Here is a 16558-nt window from a genome sequence, read left to right as displayed (position 1 = left end):
GTTATTCATAGCTGGTCATCACAAAAGGTTGCTGATACTTTGAACAATGTTTTCCTGGTTCTGCTCATTTCACTTTGCATCAGTTGGTACAAGCCTTTCAAGGTTATTTTCTGAAATTTGCCTGTTCATCATTTCTTATTGCATAATAGTATTTTATTACATTCATATATCACAGCTTGTTCAGCCATTCCCCAATTGATGGGCATCCTCTCAGTATCCAATATTTTTCTACCACAAAAAGGGGTGCTATAAATATCTTTGTGTGTATTGGTCCTTTTCCTTTTTCATGATCTCTTTGGGATACAGACCTAGTAGTGGTATTGCTGGATCAAAGACTATGGACAATTTAATTGCCCTTTGGGGAACTGCTTGTAGTTTTATAAACTTGATTCAGTTCTCTATATATTTGAGAAATGAAACCTTTATCAAAGACATTTGCTACAAAGATTGTTTCCGAGGCTTCTGCTTTTCTTCTAATCTTGGGTTGCATTGGTTTGGTTTGTACAAAAGCCTTTTATTTTAATATAATCAAAATTATGTATTTTATACTTCCTAATGCTCTCTATCTCATGTTAGGTCATGAATTCTTCCCTTCTCCATAGATCTGATAGGTAGAGTAGTCCTTGCTCTTCCCCCCCCCCACAAATAGTTGATTTATTGCAACAGTTACATTTTGAAACCTTTGCATCAGGCAAATGCAAAACCGATAATTACATCAGGAATAGATGGTCTACATAGTCAAATATATAGAAGTTTCTTTTGTATTTGTTCAATACTGCTCAGCGAGCAGATTCAGTCCATAGTTAGTTTTGATTCACCTACTGTGTCAAATCAAGTTTCTTGTTCAGAGACTCTGGCATCTCAGGTGGAGGAGGACAGGGAAGTCTGAAATAGACTTTCACAGAATCATAGCTGAACCACTGTAGTGTAGTCAGGGAACCATTCATGATGATAGGGTGAAGAGCCCCTTCCATACACCTTTGAATCCAAGTCTTTGGAGGACTTGTGAAGTTGAGTTGCCCTTTTCCTCATTCAGCACAGACACCAAGGAGTCAGCAGGGTGAGACACAATGGCACAGAAGATACTGGTTACGTAACCTGCCACAAACCACCACCAGCTGTTTTCCCTTTGAGCACTCACTGCTGGGCTTCAGAACAACGTACTGGTACAGGGCCTCAACAGTATGCTCAAAGCAAGCAAACTTCATCATGGTGAATGGGATCTGCCTCATCCATAAAGGAACAATGCCCTTGTAGAAGGCAAAGAGGCTCTCTTCTTTAGACATTTTTGTAGCAGCTTCCCTCAGGGTGTTTGCATAACCTGGATGGGTCTGAATTCTGACCTTGACAGCATCCATAGGATGTAGGGCAATATCAGCAAAGAATTCAGCTCTGTCTGAGGCAGCCAAATACAGGCATGTAAGCCAGAGGTAAGAGTTTTCCTCACCAAAAATGTTACTATACAAGACATTGAAGACTTCATAAAAACCAATCTTGCAGGATCTTACATTGAGCAGCCAACAAACATTGGAACCCGTCCTTTAGCCAGACCATGAACACCATCTTCTCTAAGTGTGATGGAGAATCCATTAAAAATGCCCTTGTATTTCTGAGGGTCCACCTGCATCCTGCATTTCAATAAGTCGAGAGATACAACAGCAGTGTGTGTCAGGCCACAACTTAAGACCTCACTAACACCACAGAGGGCATAAAAACTTCATGTAGCCATATTCACAACTGTATTCTTCCACAGCAGAGATGGCAGGGTGTGCCCAGGGTCTCCGCAGGCCTGGCATCTGCCTCATACTTCCTAAGCTGCAGGTTCAGAGTGTGGAAGGGCTTGGTACATGCCAAATATGCCATGGACGAGTATATCCTTCTAAGATGGAAGAGACACAACCAATCATCTCTCCTCTGTCAGACTGCTGCTCATAGAGACCAAAAGTCCTCCCTGCCCTAAAGTCTGTGCCCACCCATTCTTTGCTCTTCTAATTTTCTTATGGTGTCACCCTTTACGTATGTCTAAATCATGCACACCTTTTGACCTTGTCTTGGTATATGGTGCGAGATGTTGGCATATACCTAGTTTGTATCCTATTGTTTTCCAGTTTTCCCAGCTGTTTTTCTCAAATTGTGAGTTCTTATCACAAAGGCTGGGGGTCTTTGGGTTTATTAAATACTAGGTTACAAATGGTAATTGATTACTGGGTCTTACATAACTAACCTATTCCACTGATCCACTATTTTATGTCATAGCAAGTACCAAATAGTTTTGATTATTACTGCTTTATAATTTAGTTTGAGATCTTGTATTACTAGGCCACCTTCCTTTGTATTTTTTTCATTAATTTCCTTCTTTTTCTTGACCTTTTGTTCTTCTAGATAAATTTTGCTGTTACTTTTTCTACCTCTATCATATTTTTTTCTCTTTTTAAAATTAAATTAACCAGAAATTATCTATTTTATTACTTTTTCCCCTAAAACCAGGTACTAGTTTTGTTAGTTCAATGGTTTTCTTTCATTCAGTTTTATTAATCTATCCTTTGACTTTTAGGATTTCTTGTTTGCTGCTTAATCGAGGATTTTTAATGTGTTCTTTTCCTAGATTTTTTCCCTTTTATTTTTTACATTAATACATATTCATGGAATAAAACAAGCATTTCCATAACATAGAACAATAAAAAGAGATATATGTACATAACACTGCAAATCTAGTAGGCATACCATGCTATTCCTTTCAAATATAGAACAAAATTATCATGCAAAAATATTTTTTCTTCTTTTTTTCCTACCCTCCCCCTCGGCAGCTCTAGAGATGGCTACCAATAGAAACAACTAGCTATATCTACATATGTATGTATGTATGTATGTATGTATGTATGTATGTATGTATGTGTATATATGTATGTATGTATATTATATATGTGTGTATACACACACTACATGCACATACATTCATATATAACACACATGTGTATGTATAAATTTCTATACATAATTCTATTTAACACTTCTTTCTCTAGATTCAAATGGCACCTTTCTTCATGCATCATTTACAGGTAATTTGAATATTTATGATAATTGAAATAACATATTCATTCAAAGTTATTTGAGCAATAATATTGCTGTTAATGTTTACAAGTTCTTTTAGTTCTGCTCATTTTGTTCTTCATTGTTTCATACAAAACTTTCCTTGTTTTTCTAAGATCATTGAGGTCCTCATTTTTATAGCATAGTAGCACTCCATCATTATCATATAACACAACTTGTTCAGTTTTTCTTAGTTTTTCATTGCATTCCCAATTCACTTACCTACTTTTTCTTCTCTTTTATTGATATAAGAGTTTATATATGTATATATAAATTCATATATATATAATACATATGTACATATATGTATATTTCCATAGGTATTGCTTTGTATGTATCTTAGAAATTTTCTTTCATTGTCTTTTTTGTCATTCTCTTAAATGAAATTATTTATCGTTTCTATGATTTGCTCCTTCTTTAGGATTAGATTATTTAGTTTCCAATTAATATTTTTAACCTATGTTTTCACAACCCTTTAATTGAAGGTACTTTTTTAATTGTATTATCATATAAAAAGGATGTATCTTATATTTCTATTTCTCTGTATGTATTTGTGAGGTTTCTATTCCCTAATATATAGTGTATTTTGTGGAGGTAATATACACAGGTTCTCTTAATTTACAAGTGCAAAAAATCATACACATTTTCATAGATTCCTCTGAAACCCTCTCTTTCATTACATGTGTGAATGGTACAGTAATATGCCATTACATTCTTTGACCTAAATTAGTACAGTCATTGTCCAAATTATGAACACTACTTTTCTCTAGTTCTTTCTACAACAACAAGAGGAAGTTGCCATAAAATTTATGTACATATATGCCTTTTGCTCTTTTTTTTTTATTTATCACACTATTAATTATATTTCTAGTCTCAAAGGGTCTATATTGCCTAGTGTCCCTTGGGGAAAAATTCCAAATTGCTTTCATGAATGGCTAGACCAATTCACTGGTCCACCAATAAATAATATATTAGTCCGTATGTTTTTCACACAACCCTTATAATAACTATCATTTTCTATTTTTATCCTATTTGCTAATGTGGTAGATGTGAGGTAGACTGTCAAGGATGTTTTCATTTGTATTTATCTAGTTATTATTTATTTAGAGCACTTTTTCATATGATATTTCTTCCTTTTAGAACTACTTCATGTCCTTAGAACATTAATCCATGAGAGAAAAGCTTTCATTCTAATACATTTCAATGAATTCATTATATATGTTGAATTTCAGATTATCAGAAAGAAAAAGATGTGAATTGATTTCAATGAATTGAAGTTCTTCACAGAGACAAAGGTCAAACCTTTTTTTTAATTTTTAGGTAATTGGGGTTAAGTGACTTGCCCACAGTCACACAGCTAGTAAGTGTCAAAGGTCTGGACTCAGGTCCACCTGACTTCAGGGCCAGTGCGCCACCTAAATGCCACTAAAGGTCAAACTTTTTAACATCAATATTACACCATTGATATTTTAGGGTTACAAATTACAGGATCCAAAAGCATCCAAAGAATCAAAGTTGTATTTCATCTTTATCACAAGGCAGATTTATATTTTGGGGCTTTTAATCTTCAACAAATTACCAAATAAGAACACACTGCATAGGAGAAATACTATTGATGAGGTCTAAAGTTTAGGGGTGCTAGGACCCCCAAGATCATGATACAGGGCCTGTCTGAATGAATTCAACCCAAATCTTCTTTCAGCCAAAGAAAAGTTTATTAGAGATAAACCATATAGGCCAGATGAAGCCCACCTCTAAGGAGTAGGTGGCATGAGAAAGTCTCAGCCTTTTGGGCCCTAGAGAGTCTCAGCATTTGAATGGGGTCCAGGGTGGATTTTGTATACACTAAAGTAACTTTGGATAGCTAGAGGAGTAGCTGGCAAAAGGGTCTAGGTGAGAATTTCCATTGGAAAGTCTGAGACATTGAATAGACAACGGGAATAGATAATGAAGGGAACTGGAAGGAAGAAGTTAGAAAGGCATCAACAAAAGATCAAAAGGTGTGGCCACTGGCTTTCAAAGGGAGATAAGGAGTCCCTTGAGACTAGAGTAAAAAAAGTTTAAGGGCTTGCTGGGGCCTTTAGACAAATGGGAGCCAGATTCTTTTTAGTCAAGGTGGGAAGGTGCATCTGAATAAGATCAAAATGTAAGGCTAGGGCTTTCAAAGGGAGATGAGGAGCTGGGGCCCATAAAGCCAGATTCCCTTTGGGGCAAGGGGTGAAGATCTTGGCTTGGGAACATAGCCCATCACTATAAAGAATATTACTACAGAGTTATATGATTAGGGGGGAAAAAACATGGGGACTAATTTTACATGCAGAATAAAAGATGAGCAATGGAAAACAAATGTACTCCATTGAAATCAATACAATTTTGGAAAAAAAAATCTTCAAGATTAGAAGAGCTGAAGAATTTCCTGGAGGATTTGGACATGTATATAGAAAGAGGTACATAGGATCATAATGAATGGACAGTTTATGCACCATATCATTATAAAGAATAGCCACATCAATGAGAACCCAGTTCACTCCTACCAAAGTCTATGCTGAGGGTGAAGAGCTGGGATTATCCAGAAAGACTATTTTAGTATGTAAATAAATGGTAAATGAATTGTTCCTAGTGATATGTAGATGAAAAATCTTCACACAAAATAGTTTGCTTTGAACTAGTGTATGTGTAAGTAAATAAGCCTTTAGAAACAGAAAAGTATATATGGGGAGACAAACATGTCCCTTTATGTTCCTCTCACCATCTGTGCTATCACAAAAAAAGTGCTACTACAAATATTCTGGTGTAAATGGAGACTTTTATTTTATCAATGGCCTCCTTCAGGTAAAAGCTCTATGATGTAATCTCTAGATCAAAAGGTATGGATATGTTAGTGTCTTTTTATAATTCTTTTTTCTTATGTTGGGCAATTGTAGATCTATATTTGTCCTCTGTTAGGTTAAACATTTTATATTTTTGAAGAATTCTATTGGTTCTGTGTTCTCAGTTTTCTTTTCCCTTGTCACCATATAGCTGTATGTAGTATATTCTGATTTTAAAAAAAAACAATTCTTCTTGTTTAGTTATGATTTCACTTTGCTATTTCATGGATTTGATTTTCTTTCCTTTTCTTTTTAATCAATTATATGTTTTTTTCAAAGACATATATATATATATACACACACACATACATATTTATACATATATATATACACACATACATATATACATATATATACATATATATACATATATACATATATATACATTATATGTTTTTTCCAAAGACATATATATATACATATATATATATACATGCACACACACACACACACACACACACATATATATATATATATATATATATATATATATATATATATATATATATATATTCAATTTGACAATTTTTTGTTTTTAGTTTATCTTTTTCCTTTCTAATTTTTAATATCTCTTTTGTTCTCATTTGGGGACAGTTTATTTGTTTACTTGTTAGCCTTATGTTTCCAAGTGCATATCCATCTAATTATTCATCTTTTTTAAATTAATGTATATTTGTATATTATATTGACTTTTCCCTGAGGACTACTTTTTCTGCATCACAAAAATTTTAGTGTGTTGATTCATCCTAACCATTTTGTTTCTCTGTGCCATAAGACATAATTATTTTTTGTAAAACTCTTATATGGTGCTGAGAAATGTGTGCATAAACTAATATCAATATTAAACTTACGTTTTCAAAATACCTTGGAATCTAAATTCATGAAAAAAATAATAACACAATAAGTGAACTGTAAGATAGGACTTCCACTTCCAGGAGCCAAGATGACAGAGTAAGAGGTGAGTCTCTTACCCTCCCTTATTAACACCTGAAAGCCCAGAAAATATCACCCCAGGAAAAACCCTGGAACAGCTAAACCAGAAGAAAGATGGAGTGCAGCAGTCCAGTAGTCCAGGTAGCTTGAGGAACTAGCTGGAAAAGCCACTCTTACCTTGGGGGAAGAGGAGCAGTACAGAATGGGAGGCATCCCAGGAAGCTAGTAGAAAGCCACACCTCAGCATACCAGGAGGAGAACCTAAAGCCCAGCTGGAGGAGCAGGCTAACACCAACACCTGGACCCCTGAGTGCCTCATTGAGGGCAGGGGAACTGGTAAAACCAGCTCAGAAAACCACCAGATGCCTAGGCATTCTATAGTAACCAGCTCTCCTAGTACCTCAGGAAAACTAAGGGAAACAGTGATCCAAGGAGCCCCAGGTGGATAAACACCCTACAATGTCCATCTGAAAGGAATTGAAGAAAGCAAAAGGAAGGAATGTCTTGGGTGGACAAGAAATCTCCAGGAGCCACACTACCCAATTATACCCCTAGAGTTCCAGTGTGGCTGATTCCAGCACAACACCAAGTAAGCTGCCAGAATCCTACAGCCTCCAATTACCAACATTGGCGGCCCCAGCACCAAAGTCATCAACCAGGCACTAGGCTCCCAACACAAGCAGCTTGGGTCAGTGCCCTCTGCTCCCCAGCAGGAGAGCTCAATCTCTTTAAAGGCCAGGAAATAAGCAAACACCATGACCAAAAAGAAATGTGGAGACAGATTCTTATTATGGGAAGAGTGAAGATCAAGGCAGAAATTCTGAGGAGGACAACATTGTCAACAAACGCACATCTGGAACCTCAAAAGGGAATATGAACTGGTCTAAAGCCAAAAAAGCCTTTTTAGAAGAGCTCAAAAGGGACTTTAAAAGTCAAATGATCTCTCATTTGATAGAAGAAAAAATGAGAAAAGAAATGAGAGGAATGCAAGAAAGTCAGTAACTTGGAAAAGGAAGGACAAAAATTAACTGCAGAAGACAAGTCCTTAAAAAATACAATTGACCAACAGGAAAAAAAAAGTACGCTGAAGAAAACAAGTCCCTAAAAAATAAAATTGGCTAAATGGGGAAGGAGGCATAAAATCTAATAGAAGAAAACAATTTGTTAAAAATTAAAATTGAGCAAATATAAGCTAATGACTATGACAGAGCGAGAATCAATCAAGCAAAAACAAAAGAATGAAAAAATAGATGAAAACATAAAATACCTCATTGGTAAAAGAACTGACCTGGAAAATCAATCCAGGAGAGACAATTTAAAAATTATTGGTCTACCCAAAAATCACAATAAAGAAAAAGAGGTTGAACAATATCTTTCAGGAATTCATAAAGGAAAACTGCCATGATGTCCTAGAACCAGAGGTTAAAATAGCCATACAAAGAATCCACCAATAACCTCCTGAGAGAGATCCAAAACTGGAAACTCCAAGGAATATAGTAGCCACATTCCAAAATTGCCAGGTCAAAGAGAAAATACTGCAAGCAGCCAGAAAGAAACAATTTAAATATCATGGAATCACAGTCAGGATTACACAGGACCTTGCAGCTTCTACACTAAAAGACCATAGGGCATGGAATATGATATTCCATAAGGCAAAGGAGCTTGGATTACAACCAAGGATCAACTACCCAGTGAAAATGAGCATGATCTTTCAGGGGAGGAGATGGATATTCAACGAAATAGGGGACTTCCATACCTTCCTGATAAAAAGACCAAAGCTCAACAGAAAATTTGATCTTCAAATACAAGACTCAAGAGAGACATAAAAAGGTAAATGGGACAGAAAGAAACAGCATGTTATTAATAAGGGGGAACTGTTTACATCCCAACAAGGGAAGATGATACTTGTAACTCTTGAGAACTGTATTATTATACCATGTTAAAGTGGTATACATAAAGGGTGTGGGTATAAATTGACTTTATGCAATGATGAACAAAAATCTAATCAAGTAGATTAAATGGATCCAAGTAAATTAATTAATCTAATCTAAAATATACTGAGAGAAAAGGAAAGGAGTAGGCAGACAAGGGTAAATTACATCATAGGAAAAGGCACAAAAACCTATTACAGCAAAGGGAAAGAAGGTAGGGAGATGAGCATTGTTTGAACCTTACTCTCATCAGATTTGGCTCAAGAAGGGAATAACATAATCAGTTAGGTACAGAAATCTAATGCCCTATAGGCAGTAGGAGGAAAAGCAGAAAGAAAAAGAGGGGGCTAATAGAAGGGAGGTGGGACTGAGGGGGCAGTGGTCAAAAGCAAAACATTAGTGAGGAGGGAAAAGGAGAAAGGAGAAAGAAAAGCAAAACAGGGGGGGGAAGGATGGAGAAAAGAACAGATAGTAATCATAATTGTGAATGTGATATATGAATGTAATGGAATGCTATTGTGCTATAAGAAATGATGAACAGGCAGACTTCAGATAAACCTCGAAAGACTTGTTGGTTTGATGCTGAGTGAAGTGAGCAGAACCAGCAGAATGTTCTACACAGTAACAGCCACTTTCAGTGATGACTGACTTTGATAGACTTAACCCAGTGATACAAGGATCTAAACCATCTCCGAAAGCCTCATGATCAGGAATGCTATCCACATCCAAAGAAAGAATTATCGGTTTGAGTGCTGATTGAAGCATACTATTTACTATATTTTTCTTCTGTTGTGTTTTGTTTCCTCTTTCTGGGGATTCCTCCTATTAGTTCTAATTCTTACTTACAATATCACTAATGTAAAAATATGTTTAATAGAAATGTACATGTTGTGCACCATCTTGGGAAGGGAAGCAGGGAGGGAATGGGAGAAAAATGTAAAACTTCAAAAGCTTATAGAAGTGATTGTTGATAACTTAAAATAAATTAATAAAAAAATTTCTTTTAAAAGAAAAATAAAGAAGACATGGTAACACAACGGTGATAAATTTTCAATGTACCTCTCAGTTTTAGATTAAGTATAAGAATGATAAACAATAGTGAAAATATAGAAATGAATGAATTACTGGAGAAATTAGAATTAAAAGACTTATTGTTTTTAAATGTGACTGCTAAATAATATACATGCATATATAATACACATATATGAATTGTACATGCATATGGACATAATATATAATATACAAGCATGTACATATAAAGTAAGACATTTATGCATATATATACACAAATATATATATTGTATATATGTATGTATGTATATATACATGTACATTGTAGACATACACAAATGTATTTCTTTGGAAAAATCATTAAAATATATAATATGAAGAGTATATACACATGTGCATGTGTATATGCATGTATACACACTGTATTTAACATATATAATGTTCTATATTTGTATTTATATAAATGTGTAATTCAAAAAAATCAAAATGTTTAATGCATATTTTTTCAAAGAGCTGCTTGTTAATAAACCTTTATCAGTGCAATCCTGTCCAGAAGTCTCTCTGCTCATGTTTTGTTCTTCCTTTGCTTCTCTAACCAGCCCCCTGTACCAACTCCTCAAGGTTTAAACAGAACATTTAACTGGTTTAACTTCAATCTGGATCTAAGTAAATATTAAAGTAAAAGAACAAGACCTTGCTAGATCAAGAAATTACCTAACTGATCAATTTTAACAGGGTAAATAACAAAGTTCCTGCAGTTGGTCTCTGCAGATTTGTTTTGTAAATAAAATGAAAATAATTTAGACAGATGATGGGTCCATATAACTAGGAGGGACAGAATGGGTAAATTGGCTTTGGGTTAAACTAATTCACTGCAATTAATGGGAGATTAATATAGAGAGGCTTTATTTAAAAAGTAGAGGGGGTGGGAAACTTGAATTGAATATCCTTTATTAATTTACAGACTAAAATGAGGATATATTTTATGAGCTATACATTGGCCACCATTACTGTAAACACAGAGAAATAGTTTCACTTGTTACACAATTAACACTCAGGTGTATTCCCACTGCCACTTTAACTTCAGACAAAGAGCATGAAGCTATTTGCTGGTTAAATAATATAGTCTCTAAACAATTACCAAAAATTAGGGCAGGCTCCATTTGCTGAAAAGCAATACCCTGAAGTTGTCTGCTTTAATCACTTACCGAAGATTTACTTCCAAATGTAACTATTTTGGCAACAACTGTTTTAAAAATATCTGCTTCATATTTTTAATATGTTAGACAGTTTTCCCTTTTTTTTTTTGTTCCCCTACTCATCCACTCTTTCTCTTTCAATGGGAAATCACTGAAGGCTTTTATTTAAAGAAATGCTTAGAACAATGTTAACCTCTCTAAAGATTTATATGGTAATGGCAAATAGAATAAACTAGAAAGGAGAAAAACCAGATTCAGAGACACTGATTCATAGCAAGAGATAGAACTTATATGTGATATGAAACAGTTTGCCTCATAACTTGGGGGCATTTGTGAAGATTTTATTTTTAATTTTTAAATCAAGCCTGGCAATATTTAAATCTACCCTTTCCCAGAGGTATCACTGTTTTTTCTTACTTAGTGACATTGACATTGTTAGGTTCAATTCAATTCAACAAATGTATATTAAGTGCCTATTGAGCAGTATGGATAGCATTTAGGAAATTGTAGAAGACCCTTTAGGATCATGAGTTTCTCCCTCAAAGAAATACTCATATATAAACAATAATATTCTTCTGGCCACAAATCACTTGATGTCAGAATCTCCAAAGAATCAAAATTGTGGCTTACCCAAAAGGCAATGGAGTGACCCGTGGTAGGTATAGCTAAGTTCTAGTGAATAAGCAGTGACAAATTGAGTGCAAAAAGTGACATGGAAGATGCTATCAGAAGAATATAACCAGAAAAAGAAAACAAAGCCAGTCACATACTGAGAGCGAAGGAGAATAGATGGACACTTTACATGTCGCATTCAAACCCTTATCATATAAAAAGTCCCAGAAAAAACAGCACCAACAGGTACTCCAGGAGTACTTGGGAAAGAGTCCTGAAAGGTGAGGAGGCATCTATGAGTTGTGATTTGCATAATTGGAGAGAGCACTCATCAGTGAAAACAAATAATCAAGCAAACTCCAGCAGCTTTCTACTGCCTCTAGGATCAAATGACAACTTTTCAATTTGGCATTGAAAACACTTTACAACCTTGCAGCTCAGGCCTATCTTTCCTAAATTTATTAACCATTACTTTCCTTTATGTAAGTCTTTGGTGTGGCCAAACTGGTTTTTCTATAGTTCCTCGTATACAAAATTCCATCTCTCATCTCTGTCTTTGCACAGGCTATCTCCTATGCCTACTCTCTCATCATCACTGCTTCTTAGAATCCTTAGCTTCCTTCGAAGATCAGCTCAAGCATGACCTCAAGCATGAAGGGTTGGCTACTCCTCCACTAGCATCTAGCACCCCTCCTTCAATAATACCTTTATTTACTTGCATATATTTTATTTATGTATATATGCACACACATTGTTTTTTTCCTGACAGAATGTTAGCTTCTTCAGGGCCCAGACGATTTCATTTTTGTACTTTTAACACCAGTGCCTAATGATACCTGGCATACTGTAGGTATTTAATATTTTTTTTGATTGATTGAGATCACAGATATATTGAAATATGTGAAAGGTACTGAGCTGGATATAAATAATCTGTCTGTTTTTCAATATGTTTAGATAAGACCAAGTCAGAACTTAAAAATTCATTTAAAAGCGTTTTCTATACTGTTCACTTTTAAAGGAAATGTTCATACTTATGTGGCACCTGCTCATTCCTCCCACTATTAGCCCCATGTGCACAGGGTTTATGCATGTATGTGGGTGTGCACGAGTGTATGCACATGCACACACGCACACACACACACACACACACACACACAGAGGCTAAAATAAAGTCTATTTATTGATTTTGTTTTATGATGACTTAAGGTTCTTGGCCCCAAACAATTATCTCACTTGGAGTTAAAAAACTTCCAGCTGAACAGAACCCTAGAGATGGATGCCTGCTGTGCTAACATAAAGTCTCCTAGTGTTTCTTTCCTTAACCACATAAAGAATTTTGACCCAGTTCTGAGGACTGACAGAGCCTGCCTTTGACTAAGAAACTAGCTTCTCCTATCCTAAAAGATTTTGCAACAAGAGAGAGAGAGCCCATGTAGACTGGAGAGGTGAAGCCACAGAAAGTTGCCATTTGACTTCTGGTGCTCAACCTGTAGAACAGAGCATGGGGAAGAACATGTGTGAGGCTAGCCTGGGCCTGTCTTTCACTTCTGAAAATATTTTTCTAGGTGCTGATAGAGCCTGCAAATTTTCATTTCTTTACCCTCCTCCTTTGATGTTGCTTTCTGGATGAGTACTCACCTTTCAGTCTGATTCCTTTTCAAGGATAAGAGACTTCCCTTGGTTCTTAAATTTTTGTTTAGTTTTTCTTTGTTTAAGCATTTATTTTGTCTCCTAATCCAGCAATTATGATAAAAGTTGTGAAGTACTCACACTGCTAATCTATGTGTGTATTGTGATTGTTCAAAATGCATGGGATCGAGGCAACTCAAAAGGAGAAAGACATTAAAATTGTAGTGTTTTGCCAGAAGATGATGTTTGACTGGGGACTAAGAGTTATAGAAAAGAGTTGTTGATTCATTTTATAACTTCCCAGGCCAGAGAGAATACTTATATGGTTATCCAGTCTAGACAACTGAATAAGCCAGCAGAACTGCTGTGATTAGTAGGGTTGGCATGGAGTTAAGACTGAGGTCATTTTTCCCATATTTGTTTTGAAGTGTAAAACCCTGGGAGGAGGAAGTAGTAAGCCAAAGTTAGTGCTTGGAGAGAAAGTCATGGGTAAAGAAAGGAGATGCTCTAACCATAAAAAAGGAGGTCAAGGATTGCAGAGGAGGAAGAAGGATTCACTTTTCTACCTGCTAGCTTGCCCATTAACTGGCTCAACAATAATCACATCACCAAAGAGGGTAACTACTGTTAAATCTATGATTGTGAATCACACAAATCCATACTCTCTTCATAAAAAAGCTAAGTAGAAGTTTTAATTAGGTCACTAGAGAGTAAATCTAAGATATGTCCATTTTTATGCTACTTGAATATGCTGGACAGTCTTACCTATAAAATGAGGGGTTAAATTAGTTGGTTTCTCAGATCTCTTTCAGCTTTAAAAATAACAAGTCAAAATATAGTTTGATTAAATTAAAATTATTAAAGCTCTGTCCTCCATTTTTTTAATATCAAGTTCTTAAGGCAATCCATTCATGTAATTCTTAGAGAAAGATATTTGTTTTTCATCCTAGTGAAAATTTAGGTTGCATACCATAGCTCATAAAATCAGAGGGATATGAAGCAATTGGACCGGACAATCTCAAATATCCTATCAATCTTTGAAATTTTCTAAGGTGAATGGAAACTTGATCTTGTGTTTCTTATGGAGAAATGTCAAGAAAATATGTTGTTCTGCTTGTTATTTTATGGGTTTGATTATGTCTTTCTATTTAAGGCTAATTCAATAATTTTAACAATAACTATTTAACAATAGTTATTGCCATGAATAATTTATCCAATTTATGTGAAGATTTTCTTCATTAGAGCAGATCACCACCTATGCATATCTTACCTTGTGTGAAGATTGTTTATGTCTGCCCATTAATCTACCAGGGAAGATTATTGTCATAGTCAGGAGGTCAGGAGGCCTTCATCTAGTTCTTTTCATGTGTTGATGTACCAGTGCTGCTCTTGGACACTCATCAATGCTGCCTCATTCTCACTCCATGACTAAAGCCCCTCTATCTGATCATATATATTTTACTAATGTCTCCTAAGCTACTTCTCCTATACAATGGAGACAAAAACAAAAAAACAACAAAATCTCCATCTTCATGGAAGTAACAAATTCTTAAGAAAAGGGATGACAAACAAAACCAACGTAACCAATATTAGAAGGAAAGCAGAAAGCTGGGGAACAATTGTTATGGCAAATGTCTCTGATAAAGGCCTCATTTTTCAAATATATAGAGAATTTAAGATAAATTTATAAGAATGCAAGTCATTCCCCAATTGATAAATGGCCAAAAGATATAAACAAGCAATTTTCAGATAAAGAAATCAAAGTTACCAATAGTCATATAGAAAGATGATCTAAATCATTATTGATTAGAGAAATGAAAATCAACCCTGAGTGAGGTAGCACCTCACACTTATCAGATTGTCTAATATGACAGAAAAGGATTTTCATAAATGTTAAAGAAGATGTGAGAAAAAATGGAATGCTAATGCACTGTTGGTGGAGTTGTGAACTGACCCAACTATTCTGGAGAGCAATTTGGAACTATATCCAAAGGCAATTGAACTGTGAATACAGTTTGATCCAGTGATACCACTATTAGGTCTGCATTCCAAAGAGATCATTAAAAAGAGAAAAGAACCTATATGTGAAAAACTTTTTGTAGCAACTCTTTTTGTGGCAGCAAAGAATTAGAAATTCAGGGAATGGCCATCAATTTGGGTATGGATGAACAAATTATAGCATATGAATGTAATGGAATACTATTGTCCTATAAGAATTGATGAGCAGGTGGATCACATAAAAAAAAAAAAACCCTGGAAATACATGAAATGTTGAAAAATGAAATAAGCAGAACCAGGAGAACATTGTACACAGTAACAGCAACATTATATGAGAATCAACTATGATTGGCTTAGCACTTCTCAATGATACAATTCCAAAAGACTCATAATGGAAAATGCTATCCACATCCAGAGAAAGAACTGATGGAGTATGAATGCAGATGGAATAATACTATTTTCACTTTATTTTTATATTATTTTTCCCTTTTGTTTTAATTCTTCTTTCATGATATGACTAATACGGAAATGTGTTTTATATGATTTGCACATATATAATCTACATATCAAATCATTCACCATCTTAGGGAAGAGAGAAGGGAGGGAGAGAAGGAAAAAATTCAGAACTCAAATTTTATAAAATAAAGCTGAATGTTAAAATTGCATCTACCTGTAATTGGAAAAAAATTTAATAACTTTAAAAAAAAGAAAAGTTATGCATACAAAAATTAATTTGAGATAGGTGTGAAAAATCCAAGAAGAAATAAGGAGAAACTGGTTTGAAAGCAATAATGGAGTGTGAGGAAAATACATTACTATTTGTGAATATTGTTTGAACCTCGCTTTATCTGGTTATATATTGCTTAACACAAAATGTGAAATGTGGGTCATTGTGACCCTTCAAGGAAGCCATATATTGCTTCTAGGAAAGTTTGAAAATCACCTAGTCTTTGTTTTGGGTCCACCCATGTTTAGTTCCATCCAAAACACAAGGAAGCAGCCCAGTACCTTGTGTTTTGGCTTCACCCAAGCTTTATTGAATATTTATGCTTACATACAGATATATATCTCAAGAAACAACCGGAAAATGCCCTTTTTGGAAACTGCTTATATGCATCCCCTCTGCTTATACTCTTGTTTGAGCACCATATATAGTTAGACTTAACAGAGGTTTGGGGGAGCCATCCATTTTTATGGCTCTCCTCTATGCCAAAATGACTTAAATAATATTGCTAAAAATCATTTTTTGGACTTTTGGAATTGTTCTCAAGTAATAAGAGAGACT

The 16558-nt window shown here is 35.0% G+C and overlaps 1 pseudogene; it reads right to left on the bottom strand.

Annotated features, from left to right (window-relative positions):
- Window positions 1–818: 818 nt before the first annotated feature.
- Window positions 819–16242, bottom strand: LOC110196747 (solute carrier family 25 member 3 pseudogene; annotated as a pseudogene).
- Window positions 16243–16558: the final 316 nt, after the last annotated feature.

This window comes from Phascolarctos cinereus, unplaced genomic scaffold, assembly GCF_003287225.1.
Source record: "Phascolarctos cinereus isolate Bilbo 61053 unplaced genomic scaffold, phaCin_HiC Scaffold_7;HRSCAF=346, whole genome shotgun sequence".
NCBI lineage: Eukaryota > Metazoa > Chordata > Mammalia > Diprotodontia > Phascolarctidae > Phascolarctos > Phascolarctos cinereus.
The sequence above is the reverse complement of the archived record's forward strand: the minus strand, read 5'-3'. Positions and strand labels throughout refer to the sequence as shown.